Below are 21,416 nucleotides of genomic sequence, written 5' to 3' on the forward strand. Positions count from 1 at the left end.
CAGCTGAGCATCCTGTCCTTTCTGTCCCTCTCATGTTCTCTGTCTCTGAGGCTCAGAGGGGATTGGACACTCCCCTAGGATCCTACCTGCTGCCTCGGCCAATGCTGGAGGAAACTCAGAGTACCCTCTTGCACCCCACCTTGTATCCCCGTTGCCTCCCCATAATGCCTCACCTCACGTGTGCAGTTCATTTCTCGCCCATTCCAGTCTGGGGCAACCCCCCTGCCACCACCTGCTGCAATGCCAGCCGCCCCTTGGCTCACAGCCCTGAGGCCCCAGGGGAAATGAACTTTCTGGAAAACTGGCAGCTTCATAACCCACCCAGGCCAGACCAAGGCACAGGGGTGAGGCAGGGGTGGTCCAATGTGGGCAGAGACCCCAAGACTGGGCTCCCCAGGGTGTCTACTCTGGGCTCCGAGCCCAGCTATCTTCCAGGGAGGGCCACACACCCGCCTGCCACCACCTGCCTTCAGCTCAGGGACCCATGCCCAGAGAGGGTCAGGAGCTGGCTCAGGTCACACAGCAGATGCAGCCTAGGCACCAGTTCCCTCTGGCCACAAACTACCCCGAAGCCCAGGCCAGCCCTGCTACTTCCAAGCTGTGCAAACAAGGAGCAGGAAGGCAGATAATAACTATATAAATAAAGTCTGAAATAAAATTGTAGACAAAATAGGCATTTTGAAGCCATAAAACTAAATGAAGGAAAAATGAAATGCAATGAAATCTAAATGACAGGAGGGACCGTGGCTGTGGGCCTCCAGGTGGCACCTGGAGAAGGAAGAGGAGGAGGCAGCTGAGGGTGTCCTGTGTGGTGGAAAAAGTAAATGCCAAGGGCAGGAGGAGGGATTCAGGCTGGGGAGCGGGCTGGGGGTGGGCAGGGCCCGGGGGAAGCTTGACAGGGTGGTGGCGCCAGCTGGGGTGGTTGGGTGGGGAGGAGATGACTTAGTCCTTGTGCTTTGCCCTTTCAAAGGCAGTTTCATGTCCATTCACTGGGGTTGCAGGACACACCCAGGGGTGGGTGGGTACAGGCAGCATTAGTGTGATCTGGAACCCTTGATGCCCTCTGTGAACCCCAGATACCAACTTCCCTTTCTCTGCAGTCAGGGATCTGTGCAGGAGCAGGGTTCACTGGTGATTAGAGCTCAGACTGGTGTCATTGGGGGTGGGGGACTCAGTCAGGATCAGGGCTCAGCCTGAGATTGAGGCTCAGCCAGAGTCAGGGCTCAGTGGGGATCAGCATTCAGCTGGGATCAGGGCTCAGCCCAGGATTGGGCTCAGTGGGGATCGAGGCTCAGACTAGTGTCATTAGGGGTGGGGGACTCAGTAGGGATCAGAGCTCAGAGGGATTTAAGGAGCAGTCAGGATCGGGGCTCAGCATGAGACTGAGGGACAGCAGGAGTTGGGGCTCAGCCTGAGTCAGGACTCAGTGGGGATCAGAGCTCAGCCTGGGATCGAGGCTCATGAGGGACTATGCAGTCAGTTGGGATCAAAGCTCAGTTATTAGGTTTGTCCCCCATCCCATATTATTGACAGCCCCTTCCCACATGAAAAAGTTAGAATGGGCATAGCCCAAATACCCCTGAAGAGTGGGAGAAAGATCAAAGGTGACGGTGGAGTTATACAGAGAAGGTCAGGTTTAGCAAATGAGTATGAATGCTGAATCATTATATTGATATTTCTTTAAATCTCCAGTATCTTAGAGCAGCTAGAAGTAAAAACCTAAAATTGTGGAATTGTAACCCACACTAAACTCTGAAATCTGTTCCACAACTAATTGTTGCAATGTACCTTGACATTTATTGCTTGTTTGTTTATATGTTATTTTTCACAAAAAAAGAAAAAAGTCAATTGTGATGGCAAATGCACAGCTATTCGATGACATTGTGAACCACCAATTGTAAACTTTGGATAATTACATGGTAAATGGATATACAGTATATATCAATAAAAAAATAAAAATACAAAAGAACAAACAGCTTTAAAATTCGAAAACAGCTCAGTTGAGATCAAGGCTTAGGAAGGATTCTGGGGTCAAGACTCAGCCTGGGATCAAGGCTCAGCTGGGATTGGGGCTCAGCAGGGATTAGGGTTCAGCCTGGGGTTGAGGGTTCACCCTGGCTCTGCCCAGCTGCAGTAACTGACCGCGGGGGCACCATTCCCATGGCCAGCCAGCTCGGCCAGCCTCCGGGTTCCCTGCAAAGCTCAGGAAGCTGCTGCAGGCCTGTGGGTGGCTTGGGCAGGATTGGGGGCCCGAATGGAAAATCTCCATCAGCCCGATGTCTGGCGGCTCCTGCCCCAGCCTGCATCCCGCCCATGATCTGGTGACAGATGGCTGGAACGTCCAAGTTCTCCAAGGGCCTCCTGAGGCACAGGTGTGTGGGGAGCCCCTGCGGGCAGTGCTACCCTACCACCCACCTGGTCACAGTGCAGTAAATGAGCCTCAACCAGAGGTCCGGGAGGTGGGTCCGAGAAAGGCGTCACCTGTGCAGCCCTGGGGCCTCTGGCTGGCTCTGGTCCCGGGCTACTTAGGAGCTGCCAGGTGGAGGCCTCCCAAAACCTTCCTGGCCCCGGCCCTGGGGCACACCAAGCCCCTGCAGGTTCCTCTGGGCCGTCTGGAAATGATATCAAGGAGCAACCCCTTCCCTGGCAGAGCCACTGCTTGGATCACGCCCTTGATGGGGAGCTCACTCCCCTTGGGCACAGTAACTCTGAGCTTTCCCCAGTAGATGCTGGCACAAGTCCCACGTTACAGAGGGTGGGGGAACTGGGACCCAGAGAGGGCAGCCCGGGACCCCAAATCACTCAGGGAGTAAAAGGCAGAGCCGGGGTCCTGACCCAACACTTGCAGCCGCAGCCAGCAGTGCCTTTGATCACAAGTGTGGAATGGGCAGAGCCCTATGGCACCTCATCAGAAACCCACTTAGGATCTTTGAATCCTAGAGATACAACCCCATTTCCTCTCCTCTCTCTCTCTCTCTCTCTTGCTATTCCAGCTTTTCTGCCTTCATGGGGTTCTCGGCCCAGTGGAGTCAGAAGGGTGGGGAGGCCACAGTGTGGCTAGATGAGGTTGTAATTGGAGCTGGAAGAGAAGAACCTGAGGCAGCTTGGAGGGCAGAGGAGGAATCCGGGCAGGCTCCCTGGAGGAGGTTATCCATACTGAGCCCTGAAGGATGAACTAGGTATAACTCAGGAGAACCAGGAGTTGAGCTGGAGCGGGGCGGTGGTGGAGCGTCCCCAGCACAAAGTTCAGCTCATGCCAACGCCTGGAAGCTGGCTCAGCTCGGTGCATTAGAGATTCCAAGGGACTCTGGCCAAAGAGCCTTCCCACTCTAGAATTGGGCTCCTGTCTTAGACAACGACTGAGGAGGCTCTGGGTCACACTCATAAAGCTTGGCCATGGGCCCAGGACACAGTGACACCAGGGTGGACAGCCCCGTGATTGATTGTTCAACGAGGAGACTTAGGCCAGCCTTCTCTGCAAAGGCCCTGACCTGGGGAGACTCCCCACTCCCCAGCCCCCCTTTCTGAGCCAGCCCTGCCTCCTGGAGCCTCTGGTGGCCCAGGGTTCAGATGGTGGCACTCCAGGCTGCCTGAAGGATGCTCCCGGATCTTGCATAGGTACAGGAAAGTCACTCATGCCTAGAGGCCAACCCCGCAGCTTCCGCACCCAGGATAGGATTAGCAGAGCATAAAAGGATCTCTGCCAACCAGTCTTCCAGAACATTCTTCTCACTCGCTCCGGCAAGCCTGGGTGGCTCCCCAGGGGCTCTCAAGGTGATCTGGGGGACCCTGCAGGGAGAGGGCTGGTGGCAAGACACACAGAGACGCATGAAGACAAACCTTACTGAATTTCATCCAGTGCCTCTAACATGCCAGGACTTCCTGCCTCCAGACCTTTGCACAGGTCAGCCCCTCCGCCTGGACTGCTCTTTCCTCTCCTTTTGCTCCTATTGCTTGGAGAACTTCCACAGAAGCTCACAGATCAGGTTCACACCTTCCTTTCTTACTTCTAATCAAGACTGTGTGTCACCCTAGAGCTTGTCTATCTCCCCACCATCTCTGACCTCAGCACACAGCGGGACAAGGAATGTTTGTTGACAGGCTGAGTGCATGAGGAGGGTGGGATCTTCTGGAAGCTGGTGTGAAAAGCGTGAAATCCAACTCACCCAGCCCCCTCCCCATCCCTCAAGGAACCCTCCTGGCGTTCCCCATGGAACCAGCTTTGAGAACCAGTGATTCGGATTGACCTTTCCACCCTATGGTTGAATCAGTGACGCGCCCAAAGCCATACAGCCTCAAGATCACAGGTGGGGCCAGTGCAGTGGCCTTGATCTGTAACTTCCTGCACCACCACTGTCAGTTTCCCAGTGGGCACTGAGGCAGTCCTCTTATTTGCTTCTGGAGATTGGCCTTATTTCCGGAACAGGATGTCCTAGGTCACAGTGGCAGGTGTGGGTTTGGATGGGGCTGTCCTACAGCAAGAGGTACGCTTACTTCCTTCTTCTCCCTGTTCCTGCCATGCCCACACCCAGGGAGGTGAACACTGCCTCAGTCCCCTGCCTCCTGGTCAGCTGCTCGCTGTCCCCTGCACTTGCTCCCCCAGGTAAGGGCTCTCGGGGCAAACTCATGCCCTCATTCTGGAATGCATTGGATGCCTCCTGGGAAAGCCCTCGGGACTCCCAGGGAAAAGTGGCTTTCTCACCCTGAGTCCCCCATCCTGTCTGCTTGGGATAAATCGCACAGATTCAGTCCCTGGAGCTGACAGAGCACGGAAGGTGGGGGATGGGTTCCGGTGGCTTGTGGAATGGCCTAGAGTTGTGCCAGCAGCCCTCAGTTAAAGGTGAGCGGGCCTTTCTGGGCACCATATGGGACCCAGGGATGGAGCTGTCGGTTGGGAGAGCTCATTGATTTGCCAAAGTTGGAAGAACTGGGGGTTTCTTTCTCTCTCTGGCCAAGTTCCAGATTAGAAATCTCACCGCCTCTTTGACCGACTAAATCTACTCATTCTTCGCCTCTTTGGCTTTTCCTCTGCCTCTGCCCAGGGGGATGAGGAAGTAGGGTGCTTTTTTGTTTGTTTGTTCTTGATCTTTGGGGCGTCCCAGCATGGTGGCCTTTTTCAGTCTTTTTGTTAGAAAAATAACAGGTTCAGCATGGGAGGGACCTCAGGTGTGGCTTCCCAGACTTATGCACCCCCTCACACCTGCCCTCCTCCTGAGCACTCCAGGGGCCTCCGTATTTCCTAGGAGAGGCTGCCATAAATTCAGGGTGTACTGAACAGCACGATTAACCATATTGATTTTAATTATGTTTCTATGTATCCTGCCTTCACATCTGACCCAAGATTGTAAGAGTGCAAAGTACAATGTGGTAAACAAAATTCAGCCTCCTTCCCTCTTGCCTCTTGTGCCTTAAACTCCCTCCCTGGAGACCTGCCCCCCCCCCCCCCGAGTCTGATTCCAGGAAATTTGGAGCAAATGCAATTTTATATCTTGTTCCCTTTTCGACCTACAAAAGCCACTTTCCAGGAGAACAGTTCTTTATGGAGCACCGCGGTCCAATAAAACTACCATGCCAGTGACCATATGATTTTAAATTGTCCAGCAAGCCACATTAAAAGCAATAAAAAGATAACGGGTGAAATTAATTTTAACAATGTCTCTTATCTCACCCAGCACATTCAAATATGTAATCAAAATAGAAAAAGACTAATTTTATCAATATATATAGTGTCCATCTCTGCCCCTAACTTTTTTTTTCGTTTGCATGGGCAGGCACCGGGAATCGAACCCAGGTCTCTGGCATGGCAGGCAAGAACTCTCCCACTGAGCCACCATGGCCTACCCATCTCTGTCCTTTTTAACAGTTTTTTATTAAAAGTTTATTTTGCCTGGTATTAGCATAGCCACCCCAGCTCTCCTTTGATGACTATTTACACAGAATACTTTTTTCCTTCTTTTCACTTTCAACATACCCGTGTCTTTTAAATATATATAGAGAGAGAAGTTGTAGGTTTACATAAAAATCATGAATAAAATATACAGTTCCCATATACCACCTGTTTTGGTTTGCTAAAGTGGCCAAAATGCAATATACCAGAAATGGGTTGGCTTCTTTACTGGGGAATTAGTAACTTACAATGTACAGTTCTTAAGCCATGAAAATGTCCAACTCAAGGTATCCACAGGACGATACCTGGACTCCAAAGACAGGCTACTGGCACCTGGGGCTCCTCTGTCACACGGCAGGGCACACGGCAGCATCTGCTGCTCCTTTTCTCCCAGGTTTCGCTGCTCTCAGCTGCTGGCTTCAGTGGTTTCCTCTCTCGGCTTCTTTGGTGGTCTTCTCTAGTGAGTGTCTCTTAATTTCGTCTCTCTTCGTTGTGTGTCCTTTATCCTCTTATAAAGGACTCCAGTAAAAGGATTAAGACCCACCCTAGTGCAGATCTGCACCCCCAGGGATGGATTATAAGAACATAGCTTTTTCTGGGGTACATGACACCTTCAAACTACCACACCACCCTATGATTGACATCTTGCATTAATTTGGTACATTTGTTGCAATTGATGAAAGAATACTTTTTTAATTGTACCATTAACTATAGTCTCTGGACACTGTGTTGTACCCTCCTCAACATACTTGTGTCTTTGAGTCTCTTGTGAATAGCACGTAGTTGGGTCGAGGTTTTTTGATCCAGTCTGCCAATCACTGCCTTTTAATTGGAGAGTCTAACCCGTTTACATTTAAAGGTAACTACTGCTAATGCATGATTTTTTTCCACCACTTTCCTCTTTGGTTTTTATAAGTCTTGTACCTTTTTTGTTCCTCAATTCTTTTCTCTCTTTTTTTTTGCATTTTAAAATATAATTAATTAAAAGATATACAATTAACATATTTTATTGTGGTAAAATATACATAACATAAAAATCATTTTAACCTTTTTTAAGTGGATAATTCTTTGACATTAAGTATATTGACTATATTGTTCAAACTTTCACCAATATTCATTTTCAGATTATTTTTGTCATTCCAAACTAAAACTCATACTCCTTTACTAATAACTCCCCATTCCTCCCTCCCACCATGCCTGATGACCACTTTTCTGTTCTGTCTGCATGAATTTACTCATTCTAAGTATTTTATATAAGAGAAATCATACATTTATCATTTTCTGTTTGGCTTATTCCATTTAGCATAATGTCTTCAAGATTCATCTAGGTTGTAGCATGGGCCAGCATGTCACTTCTTTTTTTGTTGTTGTTTGTTTGTTTCTTCTTTTTTTAAAAAAAAACAACTTTTTATTGTAAAATATAACATATATACAAAGCAAAGAAAGAAAAGAGCTATAATTTTTTGATCACATAGTTGTATATTCATCATCATGATAATTTCTTAGACCATTTGCATCAATTCAGAAAAAGAAATAAGAAGAAAACGGAAAAAAATTCACATATACCATACCCCTTACCCCTCCCCTTCATTGATACTAGTATTTCAATCTACTAAATTTATTTTAACATTTGTTCCCTCTATTATTTATTTATTTTTAATCCATATGTTTTACTCGTCTGTCCATATGGTAGATAAAAGAAGCATCAGACACAAGGCTTTCACAATCACACAGTCGCACTGCGAAAGCTGTATCATTATACAATCATTTTCAAGAAACATAGCTGCTGGAACACAGCTCTACATTTTCATGCAGTTCCCTCCAGCCTCTCCATTACGCCTTAACTAAAAAGGTGATATCTATTCAATGCATAAGAATAACCTCCAGGATAATCTCTTTACACTGTTTGGAATCCCTCAGCCATTGACACTTTATTTTGTCTCATTTCTCTCTTTCCCTTTTCGGTCAGAAGGTTTTCTCAATCCCTTGATGCTGAGTCCCAGCTCATTCTAGCATTTCTGTCCCACATTGCCAGGAAGATCCACACCCCTGGGAGTCATGTCCCACGTACAGAGGGGGAGGGCAGTGAGTTTGCTTGTTGTGTTGGCTGGGGAGAGAGGCCACATCTGAGCAACAAAAGAGGTTCTCTTTGGGGTGACTCTTAGGCCTAATATTAAGTAGGCTTAGCCTATCCTTTGCGGGGTTTAACTTTCATATGAAAAACCCCAAGATTGGAGGCTCAGCCTATTGCTTTGATTGTCCCCACTGCTTGTGAGAATATCAAGAATTCTCTACTTGGGGAAGTTGAATTTTCCCCCTTTCTCACAATTCCCCCAAGGGGACTTTGCAAATACTTTTTATTCACTGTTCAAATCACTCTGGGATTTATCAAGGCATCACTCTGGACAAACCTACAAAATCTCATGCCCTACTCAAGGTTCCATGTACTTATGATGTTCAATTAAGCTGTCCACATAAGTTATATTAGGAAATGCACTAGTCACAATATAAATTTTGTACCAAATAAACATTTTTTGCTTTAGTCTCCCACATAAGTTAAAGTTTTAAAATGTTAATTACCATCTATTTTCAACACCCTGCATTATTGACATTCCTTTGTTCTTCTTCATGTAAAAATATTTTAAAAATTGTACCTTGTACATTTCACTATTATTATACACTCTAGGCATTTCTAGATTATACCATCTCAGTCTTTATTGTGTATCATTCCTTCTGATTTCATTTGTCCCCCAGCCCTCCTCCCTCTATCATTCTCACATTCAGCTTCATTCAGGGTTCTAACATTATTGTATTACAGTTAGGTAGAATCGTGCTATCAATTTCTGAATTTTTACAATCAGTCCTGCTGCACAATCTGGGTCTCTTCAGTTCCAATTACCCAGTATCTACTCTATTTCTATCTCCTGATACGTCACTTCTTTTTTATGGCTGAATAATATTCTATTGTATGCACATACCACGGTTTGTTTTTTCATTCATCTGTTGATGAATACTTGAGCTGCCTCTGTATTTTGGCTTCTGTGAACAATGCAGCAGTGGACACTGGTGTGCCCATTTCTGTCTGAAACCCTGCTTTCAATTATTTTAGGGATATACCTAGGAGTGGAAGTGCTAGGTCATAGGTCATTCTATGTTTAACTTTCTGAAAACAGCAAAACCGTTTTCCACAGTGGTTGCCCCATTTTATGTTCCAACCAACAATTCACACAGTTGAATATTTCTCCACATCCTTGCCAACACTTGTTATTTTCAGTGTTTTAAATAATAGCCATCGTAATGGGCATGAAATGGTATCTCATTGTAGTTTATTTCTCTAATGGCTAATAACATTGAACAGCTTTTCATATATTTATTGGCCATTTGACTATCTTCCTTAGGGAAATGTCTATCCAAATCCTTAGCCTTTTTTTGGGGGGGGGGGGGGTGCACACTCCAGGAATCGAACCTAGGTATCCCACGTGAAAGGCGAGCATTCTACCACTGAACAACCCCTGCACCCCTTAACCCATTTTTTTAATTGGGTTGTTTGTCTTTTTTGTTGTTGAGTTATAGGAGTTCTTTATATATTCTGGATATCAAACCCTTATCAGATACATGGTTTCCAAACATTTGCTTCCATTCTGTAGGTTGTCCTTTTACTTCTTGATAATGTCTTTTGACGCACTAAAGTTTTCAATTTTTGATGAATTCCATTCTGTTTTCTCTTATGTTGCATGTGCTTTGGGTACAAAATCTAAAAATCCATTGCAATTACTCCATCACTGCCTTTTAATAAACTTCAGTTGCTTTTTCAAGGTATGCCATTTTGCTTCCCTTCTTTTTTCCTTTTTTCTATGTATTTTAGCTATTTTCATATTGGTTATCTCTGTAATTACATTAACATCTCAAACTAATAACTAAGTTTGACTAGTTCCAACTTAGTTTCAGAAATATACAAACTCTCTGCTTCTGTATCTCCACTTCCTTTTCCCTCTATATTACTATTATCTCAGGCCCTACATATTTAACATTTGTTTTGGTTTGATAAGGTGACGAAATGTAATATACCAGAAGTGGGTTGGCTTTTAACAATGAGGCTTTATTAAGCTTACAAAATTACAGTTCTCAGGCAGTGAAAATGTTCCAATTAAGGTATCAAGAAGATGACATCTTCTCTGAAGACCAGATACCAGCAAGCTTGAGAGCCTCTGTCAGATAGCAAGGCACACGAAGATGTCTGCTAGTCCTTCTGTCCCGGGTTTCATTGCTTCAGCTTCTGGCTTCTCCGTCTGGGGTTTTTCTTTGTGAACTCTTCATTTCATCTCTCAGCTTCTGTATGTGTTTTATCCTCTCAAAAAGGACTCCAGTAAAGGATTAAGACTCACCTTGAATTGGGTGAGTCCCATCTCCATGGAAACAATCTAATCAAAAGGTCCCACCCACAATAGGTCTACATCCGCAGGAACAGATTCAAAGAAGACGGCTTTCTCTGGGGTACATGACAGCTTCAGTCATCACAGTGTTGTATGCTCATTAACATAGATTTTAAACGCTATTTTACACATTGCCTGTTAAATCATATGGTAGGGGGAAGCAGCTACAAACCAAAGGTACAATAATGCAGGACGTTCTAGCTTGCTAGCTGCCGGAATGCAACACACCAGAGACAGATTGGCTTTTAATAAAAGGGGATTTATTTTATTAGTTCTTCAGAGGAAAGACAGATAACTTTCCACTGAGGTTCTTTCTTACGTGGGAAGGCACAGGCTGATCTCTGCTGGCCTTCTCTCCAGGCCTCTGGGTTCCAACAACTTTCCCCGGGGTGATTTCTTTCTGCATCTCCAAAGGCCTGGGCTGAGCTGCGAGTGCTGAGATGACATATGCTGAGCTGCTTGGGCTGTGCTACACTGAGTCTCTCATTTAAGCATCAGCCAATTAAATCAAACATCATTCATTGTAGCAGGCACACCTCCTAGCCAACTGCAGATGTAATCAGCAACAGATGAGGTTCACGTACCATTGGCTCATGTCCACAGCAACAGAACTAGGTGCCTTCACCTGGCCAAGTTGACAACTGAATCTAACTACCACACGTGATTTTATATTTACTTATGTAGTTACCTTTAACGATGTTGTTTGTTTCTTCTCATGGCTTCGATTTACATCTAGTGTCCTTTCTTTGTCAGCCTGAAGGACTCCCTTTATCCCCTCTTGTAGGGCAGGTCTTCTGGTAATGGACTCTTTCAGCTTTCATTTATCTGTAAAAGTGTCTCAATTTCTCCTTCTTCTTCCTCTTCTTCTTCTTCTTTTTTTTTTTTTGTATGCTATATGGCAGGACATTTCATTCCTTTTCCATATGAGTATCCCTTTATTGCAGCACTGTTTGCTGAATTTTTACTTGTTTGATTTTTCGCTTGTTTGTTTTGGAAGTGCATGGGCTGGGAATCGAACCTGGGTCTCCCACGGCCGAGAATTCTACCACTGAACTACCCTCACACACACACACACCCTCCTTCCTTTTTTGCGTGGGCAGTCTCCAGGAATCGAACCCGGGTCTCCAGCTCGGCAGGTGAGAATTCTTGTCACTGAGCCACCGTTGCACCACCCTTTCCTTCATTTTTTAAAGATAATTTTGCCACATATAAAATTCTTGGTTGACAGTTTTTCTCCTTTAAGGATTTGAAACATGTCACCCAACTGTCTTCTGGCCTCTAAGTTTTCTAATGAAAAACCTGCTTTTTGTGTTATTGGAGATTCTTTGTACATGAGAAGAAACTTCTCTCTTGTGGCTTTCAGAATCCTCTCTTTGTGTTTGGATTTTGACAGTTGCACTCTAATATGTCTTGGAGTAGATCGCTTAGATCTTGGAGTTCATGAATATACACATATTCATGTCTTTCATCCGATTTGGGTAATTTTCAGCAATTATTTCTTCATATACTTATTCTGCCCCTTTCTCTTTCTCTCGCTCTCTTTTTTTTAGCATCTTAAAACAGTAGCATTTATTATTTCAGTTTTCGTAGATCACCAGTCTGGGCTGAGCTTTGCTAGGGTATCTCTGTCTTCCTCTTGTTCCTCTGGGAATCCCATGATGCATGTTTTTGTGCACAGGTGCCACAGCTCTCTTCATTTTTCCTCATTATTTTTCCCTTCTGCTCCTCACACGGGATAATTTTGATTGTCTTGTCATCATATTTGCTGACTCCCTCTTCCGCCTGTTCAAATCTGCTGCCGAATCTAACGAGTCTTTCCTTTCAATGACTGTACTTTGCAGCTCCAAAATTTCCGTTTGGTTCCTCTTAATAATGTCCATCACCTCATTTTTTTCAGACACCATCTTATTGGTTTCCTTCAGTTCCTTTGTATATGGATTCTGTTAGTTCATTGAACAAATTTAAGAGAGTTGAATTAAAATATTTGACTAATGGTTCTAATGTATGCGCTTCCATAGGGATAGTTTCTGGTACTTTCTTTTGTTTTTTTTTTTCCCCCTGGGACTGGACTCTATTTTCCTGTTTCTTTATGTGTTTTGCAATTTTTTGTGGCTAACTGGACATTCTGAGTATTATGTTAAACTCTGGAAATCTAGTTCTCCCATTTCTCTGGGGTTGTGAATATTTTTGTTGATTCTTATTATGGATGGCTGGAGACATCAATTTGTGACTTTTCCAAATTAGTTTTTATTTCCCATCAGGGAATGGAAAGAGAAAAGATGTGTGTGGGGGGGGAGGGCTTGCCTCTTTAAGACCCCTCCACCACTTTTTCCCGAGGGGTGTTAAAATAATGGTTCCCTCAGAGCCATGCGATTCTAAAGTAGCTGATCAAAAGCAGGGCTCAGTGCATGGGAGATTTGGTGGCAGACTGCTCGCCTGCCATGCAGGAGCCCAGAGTTCACTTCCCAGCCCATGCACCAAAAAACAAAAAGAAAAAAAAATGCAGGGCTCAGTGACCAGAACCCATTCCCCCAGATTTTGGAGAAGCAGGGCCTGCCACACAGTTGTGGAACTGGAGATGTTAGCTGCAGCACAGAGGGTGAAATTTACCAATATCTGCCACAATTTTCCAGCCTCTTCCTTCCGCTGTTCTCTGGACCGTATACAGAGTTCCTACTGGACTCCAGAATTCCAAAATAGTTGATTCAGACAGTTCCTGCTCGTTTGATAGCATTCGGTGGCGGGTCTGATTCATCAAGCATCCTATCCCACCATCCTCCTACGATCCTGGTACATTCTTCATTCTGTTTTCCACACCAGGTCTTGGAAATTAGGCGTGCTTTTTACACTTAATGCATTTGGATGCTAAATTTACAACGGTTAAAGTGAAATGGGGTCCTACCCAAACAGTAAAGTTGTGGCTAATAAAAAAAAAATAATTACAGAAAAACCAGGAGGGGGATTGCAATAAGATGCCAAGATTAATAAAAGCAGAGGGAGTTCAATTCCACCAGACCTGCCCCAGATGCAATGTTGAAAGGAGTTCGATAGACTGGAAAGAAAGGAAACTAGACAAAAGCGACATAAAGAAATTAAATCCTCCAGTAAAGATAACCAGATCGATAACGATGAGTGCCAGAACTATTGTGTTGCATTTTTTCGTATACATTAGCACTTCTTACTTCCTACTGGTGCTAAAATGCAAAAAAAAAAAAAAAAAGTACTGGCTGGAGGATTGCAGGAAGATGGCAGAGCAGATTGCTCCACAACTCAGTCCTTCCACCTACACAACTATGAAACAGGCAGGAACCACCTAAAAACAAAAAAGAAAAAAACTATTTTGAAACACAAGAGGCCAGAAGAACATGGTACAGTGTCAAGGGAAGCGTGGGAGAGAGGTTGGTAGAGCAAGGTAAAGCTTTGCCAATTGCTCTCTGGGTGGTAGGTACCTGCACCCATTCATGGCAGGTCACCCAGGGTCCCAGAAAGGGGCATAAAAATCCTCCCTCAAAAACAAGAGTGGCACAGCCTGAGCATGGCTTTTGATGAACAACTTCGGATCACTGGGGGCCCAGCCCTGAGGGTAGGCATTGTTTCAACCCTCCCCAGACAGGAGGTGGAGGAGATTTAAAGATGCTGCTGTCCCCCAGGGTTGCGGGGACAGTTCGCTGACAGGCCGCATTGGCTGGGCGGGTCAGGAAAGCCCAGCTTTTGGGACTAGCCCCTCCCCAGCCCCTCCCCAGGGCACTGCCGAGTGGTCTGTGCCCCCTGCTGGGTCCCTGGCACTGTTCTGATGTGCAAAGTGCCCCTCCCAGAATCTGCACTCCAGGGAAAAGCAGCTGAGACGATGAAGGGAGCAAGCACAGCTGGAGAGGCTGACAATTTGTGACAAAGTCTTGCCAGCTTCTGAACATTCAAGAGATGGATGGTCTGTTCCTGGGGAAACAGAGGGGATAAATAAATTCTTGTGGACAAGGGGACTCTGGGACAACTAACAAGCAAAAGAGGACAAGACACGCACCCTTCACATTTATTTGCCTTTGGCAGATTTCCCAATAGAACGGCTGGTGCTTCAGAAAAGCTCTATCTGATCACAGCTGGTTATAAAACCAAGAAACAGACATCTCAAGTAATAGTTCCCAGAGTTAACATTATAAATATTAAAATGTATGGTGTGTAACAAAAGAGTAAAAGACAAAGACTCAGGAAATGATGACCCATCCAGGGAAGAAGATAAAAACCCAGAAAGCACCAAAGAAGTCGACATATCAAACAACGCTTACAAGAACTATCTTCAGAATGCTCAAAGAGATGAAGGAAAATGCAGAGGAAGAACGAGAGGATATCAGGAAAACAATGAGAGAGCAGTATGAGAGACTCTGTAAAGAGATTGCTATTATAAAAAGGAACCAAACAGAATTACTGGAGTTGAAGACCATAGTAACTGAAATGAAAAATTGTCAAGAAGACCTCAAGAGCAGATTGGAGCTAGGTGAAGAAAGAATCAGTGAACTTGAAGATAAGCTTCTTGAAATGGGTCAGGCTGAGGAGTGGAAAGAAAAAAAAATTATTAAAAATGAAAATGCTGTGATGAACAGCACAAGTATAAAAAATTTGTTCCATGCACTAGGACAAATGTACAAAATTATTGCAAGGAGTTACTAATATATGGGAAATGGGGGGAAATGCACGTACGGCAAACTATGAATCACATTCAACAGTAATATCTCAATATTCTTTCATCAGCTGTAACATATGTCCCACACCAATGCTAGGAGTCAATAAATGATGGTGGAGATAAAAGGTACAGGATGTTTGGGGTTTTCGCTCTCTCTCTTTTTGCTTTTTTTTAGAAACAAAAATGTTCTGAAATTGATTGTAGTAATGAATATACAGCGATATGATGACACTGTGAGCCACTAAGTGTATTGTTTGGATGAAGTGTATGGTGTGTGAATATATCTCATTAAAATTTCATTAAAAAAATGAAAATAGCCTGCAACACCTCTGTGAGTCCAAGTTCACCAATATGTGCATTATAAGGGTCCCAGAAAGAAAAGAAAGATAGAAATGGGCAGAAGCGCCAGTCAAAGAAATGATGACAGAGAAACTTCCCAAACTTAGCAAAATACATGAATTTGAGCATCTAAGAAGCCCAGAGAACACCAAACAGTACAAACAGGAAGAAATATACACCCCATCATTGTATTGATTACACTATTGAAGCAAAGGACATCAAGAGAGTTTTGAAAGCTGCAAAAGAAAAGCAACACGTTACATACAAAGGAGTTTTGATTAGGTTGAGCGCCGATTTCTTATCGGAAACCGTGGAGACAAGAAGGCAGTAGGTTGAAATACTTAACGTGCTGAAAGAAAAAACTGCCAACCAAGAATTTTATATCCAGCTAGACTTTCTCTCAAAATATGAGGGAGGAGTTGCAAGGGTAGTTCAGTGGTAGAATTCTCGCCTGCCACGTGGGAGGTCCAGATTCGATTCCTCGCCCATGCACTTACCAAAAACAAACAAAAAAGTCAACAAATGGTGCTGCAATAATGGGATACTCACATGGAAAAAGAATGAAGTATGACCCCCTGCCATACAGCATACAAAAAAAAGAAAAAAGAGAAAAAGACATTAAGACATCCTCATATAAAGATGAGATATGGGAGTTCATTACCACCAGACCTGCCCTAGAAGCAAGGGATACTAAACAGTGATTGAAAGCTGCATAAAGAAATAAAAGCCTCCAGTAAATGTATCCGTACTGGTAATTATAAATACCTAGCATAATTATAGTGCATTATTTGGTATGTAACTCCACTTCTTATTCTGAAAGTTTCTAAAAAGTAAATGCACAGAACGTGATGATAAATCTATGTTTTTGGACATACAATGTACAAAGATATAAGTGGTGATAAGTGCAAAAAAGGTGGGGTGACAGAGGGGCATAGGAAAGTATAAGTGTATGCTGTTGAACTTGGTATCAAAGTATAATTGCTGCATATTTAGGATGTTAAATTTTAACACCATTGTAACCACACGGAAAATAGATGAAATGTATATCTGGGTAGAAAACAGAAGGCACTCAATGTGGTATAACACACAAATCAAATATATATGAAAGTAGGCATAAAAGAAGAATTGAGGGTCAAAAAAGGTATAATACTTACAAGAACAAAATGGGAGAACTAAGTGCTGCGTTATCAGTAGTTACTTTAAATGTGAATGGATTAGACGCAATAAGGAAGTACAAGCCCTGAACGATATTCTAAACCTAACAGATTTATATAAAACACCACACCCAACAAATACAGAATACAGATTATTTCAAATGCACAAGATCATTTCCAAGACACAGGTCTCCAAAAATTCAGAAATATTGAACTCATACAATGTATATTCTCCAACCACAACGGAATGAAACTAGTCATCAATAACAGAGAAAATGTATAAATATGTGGAAATTAAACAACTTACTCTGATGGGTTAAAGAGGAAATCAAAAGTGAAAATAGGAAATTTCTTGACGTGAATAAAAATGAAAATAAAACACATAAAAACTTACGGGATGAAAAACAAACAAAAACCAAAATGACAATAAATGCTTTATGGGATGCAGCAAAGGCAGCACTGAGAGGGAAATTTATATCTCTTCAGTGCTTGCATTAAAAAAGAAGAAACATTCAAAGCAGACATCTAATTTTAAAGCTGGAAGCACTGGGAAAAGAACAGAAAACTAAACACAAAGAGGGCAGAAAGGAACTAAAGAATATTGGATCAGAGATAAATGAAGCAGAAAACAGAGAAGCAATAAAGAGAGTCAACAAAACCAAAAGTTGGTTCTTTGAAAAGATCAATAACGTTGACAGATCTTTAGCTAGAATGACAAAGAAATAAAGAGGATATAAAAAACTAAAATCAGAAATGAAAAGGGGGACATTACTACCAATCTCGTGGAAATTAAAAGGACTATAAAGATACTGTGAACAACTGCACACCACAAAGTAGATATCCTAGATGAAATGGACAAAGTCTTAGAAATGTAACTACCTACGTTGACTCAAGAAGAAATAGATCATGACAAAGCAATTACCAGTAAATCAGTGATCAAAAACCTCCCAACAAAGAAAAGCCCAGGCATGAGAATTTGTAGGTTTGTCCAGAGTGATGCCCCGATAACCCCCAGAAGGATTTGAACAGTGAATAAAAAAGTATTTGAAAAGTCCCCTTGGGGGAATGGTGAGAAAGGGGGAAAATTCAACTTCCCCAAGTGGAGAATTCTTGATATTCTCACAAGGAGTGTGGACAACCAAAGCAATAGGCTGAGCCCCCAGCCTTGAGGTTTTTTCATATGAAACTTAACCCCAAAAAGGATAGGCTAAGCCTACTTAAAATTAGGCCTTAGAGTCACCCCCAAGAGAACCTCTTTTGTTGCTCAGATGTGGCCTCTCTCTCTCAGCCAACATGACAAGCAAACTCAGCGCCCTCCCCTTCTCTACATGGGACATGACTCCCAGGGGTGTGGACCTTCCTGGCAATATGGGACAGAGACCCTAGAATGAACTGGGACTCAGCCATCAAGGTATTAAGAAAACCTTCTCAACCAAAAAGGGGAAGAGCGAAATGAGACAAAGTGTCAATGGCTGAGAGATTCCAAACAGAGTCAAGAAGGGACAGAGATCTTGGAATGAACGGAGACTCAGCATCAAGGGATTGAGAAAAACCCTAGAATGAGCTGAGATTTAGCATCAAGGGATTGAGAAAACCTTCTCGAACAAAAGGGGGAAGAGGGAAATGAGACAAAGTGTCAATGGCTGAGAGATTCCAAACAGAGTCGAGAGGTTATCCTGGAGGTTATTCTTATGCATCAAGTAGATATCATCTTGTTATTCAAGATGTAATGGAGAGGCTAGAGGGAACTGCCTGAAAATGTGGAGCTGTGTTCCAGTAGCCATGTTTCTTGAAGATGATTGAATAATGATATAGCTTTCACAATGTGACTGTGTGATTGTGAAAACCTTGTGTCTGATGCTTTTTTTATCTACCTTGTCAACAGACGAGTAGAAATATGGAATAAAAATAAATAATAGGGGGAACAATTGTTAAAATAAATTTAGTTTGAAATGCTAGTGATCAATGAAAGGAAGGGGTAAGGGGTATGGTGTGTATGAATTTTTTCTGTTTTCTTTTATTTCTCTTTCTGAATTGATGCAAATGTTCTAAGGAATGATTATGATGATGAATATGCAACTATGTGATGATATTGTGAATTACTGATTATAAATGTATCCCCATTACATCTTTTTTTTTCTCAATTACATCTTGACTAACAAGGTGATATCTATTTAATGTGTGAGAATAACCGCCAGGATAACCTCTTGACTCTGTTTGGTATCTCTCAGCCATTGACACTTTGTCTCATTTCACTCTTCACCCTTTTGGTTGAGAAGGTTTTCTCAATCGCTTGATGCTGAGTCCCAGCTCATTCTAGCATTTCTGTCCCATGTTGCCAGGAAGGTCCACACCCCTGGGAGTCATGTCCCACGTAGAAGAGGGAGGGCAGTGAGTTTGCTTGTTGTGTTGGCTAGAGAGAGAGGCCACATCTGAGCAACAAAAGAGGCTCTCTTGGGGGTTACTCTTAGGCCTAATTTTGAGTAGACTTGACCTATCCTTTGTGGGGTTAAGTTTCATATGAACAAACCCCAAGATTGGAGGCTCAGCCTATTGCTTTGGTTGTCCCCACTGCTTGTGAGAATATCAAGAACTCCGCTTAGGAAAGTTTAATTTTCCCTCTTTCTTACCATTCCCCAAAGGAGACTTTGCAAATTTTTTTTATTCACTGTTTAAATCACTCTGGGATTTATTGTGGCATCAACTCTGGACAAACCAACAAAATCTCAAGTTTCCATGTACTTACGGTGTTCAGTTAAGCTGACTATATATTATATTATATTAGGAAATGCACTAGCCAAAATATAAATTTTGTACCAAATAAACATTTTTTGCTTTAGTCTCACACATAAGTTAAATTTTTTTAATATTAATTACCATCTATTTTCAGCACCCTACAGTAATGACATTCCTTTGTTCTTCCTCAAGCAAAAAAAAATTTTTAATTTGTACATTCAGTCACTATCATTATACACTCTAGGCATTCCTAGATTATACCATCTCTATCTTTATCATCTATCTTTCTTTCTGATTTCATTTGTGTCCCCAGCCCTTCTCCCTCTATCATTCTCACATTCAGCTTCATTCAGTGTTTTAACATAATTGCATTACAGTTAGGTAGTGTTGTGCTGTCCATTTCTGAGTTTTTACAATCAGTCCTGTTGCACAGTCTGTACCCCTTCAGCTCAAATTACCCAATATCTACCCTATTTCTATGTCCTGATGGTCTCTGTTAATAATGAAATTCTCCAAGTTTATTCACTGATGTTAGTTCACATCAGTGAGACCATACAGTATTTGTCCTTTTGTTTTTGGCTAATCTCACTCAGCATAATGTCCTCAAGGTCCATCCGTGTTGTCACATACTTCATAACTTTATTTTATTTTACAGCTACATAATATTCCATCGTATGTATACACCACAGTTTGTTTAGCCACCCGTCTGTTGATGGACATTTTGGCTGTTTCCATCTCGTTGCAAATATAAATAACGCTGCTATAAACATTGATGTGCAAATGTCTGTTTGTGTTCTTGCCCTCATGTCCTTTGAGTAGATACTAGCAATAGTATTGCTGGATCATGTGGCAATTGTATATTTAGCTTCCTGAGGAACCGCCAAACTGCCTTCCACAGTGGTTGTACCATTTGACATTCCCATCAACAGTGGATAAGTGTGCCTCTTTCTCCGCATCCTCTCCAGCACTTGTCATTTTCTGTTTTATTGGTAATGACCATTCTGGTGGGTTGAGATGATATCTCATTGTGGTTTTGATTTGCATTTCTCTAATAGCCAGGGAAGTTGACTATCCCTTCATGTGCCTTTTGGCCATTTGTATTTCCTCTTTTGAGAAGTGTCTGTTCAAGTCTTTTGCCCATTTTGTAATTGGGTTGTCTGTCTTTTTGTTGTTGAGGTGAACAATCTCTTTATATATTCTGGATACTAGACCTTTATCTGATATATCATTTCCAAATATTGTCTCCCATTGTGTAGGCTGTCTTTTTACCTTCTTGACGAAGTTCTTTGATGCACAAAAGTGTTTAATTTTGAGGAGTTCCCATTTATTTATTTATTTCTTCAGTGCTCTTGCTTTGGGTGTAAGGTCTATAAAACCGCCTCCAATTATAAGATTTATAAGATATTTCCCTACATTTTCTTCTAACAGTTTTGTGGTCTTAGATCTAATGTTTAGGTCTTTGATCCATTTTGAGTTAATTTTGTATAGGGTGTGAGATATGGATCCTCTTTCATTCTTTTGCATATGGATATCCAGTTCTCTAGGCACCATTTATTGAAAAGATTACTCTTTTCAATAATGAAAAGTGAGTTGGTGAGTTGGCTTGACTGCCTTACGAAAGATCAATTGTCCGTAGATGAGAGGGTCTATATCTGAACACTCTATTCTATTCCATTGGTCAGTATATCTATCTTCATGCCAGTACCATACTGTGTTGATCACTGTAGCTTCATAATATGCCTTAAAGTCAGGTAGCATGAGACCTCCTACATAATTTTTTTTTCCTCAGGATACTTTTAGCTATTTGGACACCCTGTCCTTCCAGATAAATTTGGTTATTGGTTTTTCTATTTCTGAAAAGTAAGTTTTGGGGATTTTAACTGGTATTGCATTGAATCTGTAAATCGATTTAGGTAGAATTGACATCTTAATTATATTTAGTCTTCCAATCCATGAACACAGTATGCCCTTGAATCTATTTAGGTCTTCTGTGATTTCTTTTAACAATTTCTTGTAGTTTTCTTTGTATATGTCTTTTGTCTCTTTAGTTAAATTTATTCCTAAATATTTTATTCTTTTGGCTGCAATTGTAAATGGAATTTTTTCTTGATTTTCCCCTCAGACTGTTCATTACTAGTGTATAGAAACACTACAGATTTTTGAGTGTTGATCTTGTAACCTGCCACTTT

At 42.7% G+C, this 21,416-nt stretch overlaps 1 protein-coding gene across 2 annotated transcripts in view; it reads left to right on the forward strand.

Annotated features, from left to right (window-relative positions):
- Positions 1–4,375: 4,375 nt before the first annotated feature.
- LOC143650343 (3-galactosyl-N-acetylglucosaminide 4-alpha-L-fucosyltransferase FUT3-like) overlaps positions 4,376–21,416 on the forward strand; it is a 47,270-nt gene continuing 30,229 nt past the window's right edge. For both annotated transcript variants that reach the window (XR_013159532.1, XM_077121025.1), the window contains exon 1: positions 4,376–4,603. The gene's annotated coding sequence lies outside the window, so the exon portion shown is untranslated. The remainder of the gene's footprint in view (positions 4,604–21,416) is intronic.

The sequence above is a fragment of the Tamandua tetradactyla genome, chromosome 11 (assembly GCF_023851605.1).
Source record: "Tamandua tetradactyla isolate mTamTet1 chromosome 11, mTamTet1.pri, whole genome shotgun sequence".
NCBI lineage: Eukaryota > Metazoa > Chordata > Mammalia > Pilosa > Myrmecophagidae > Tamandua > Tamandua tetradactyla.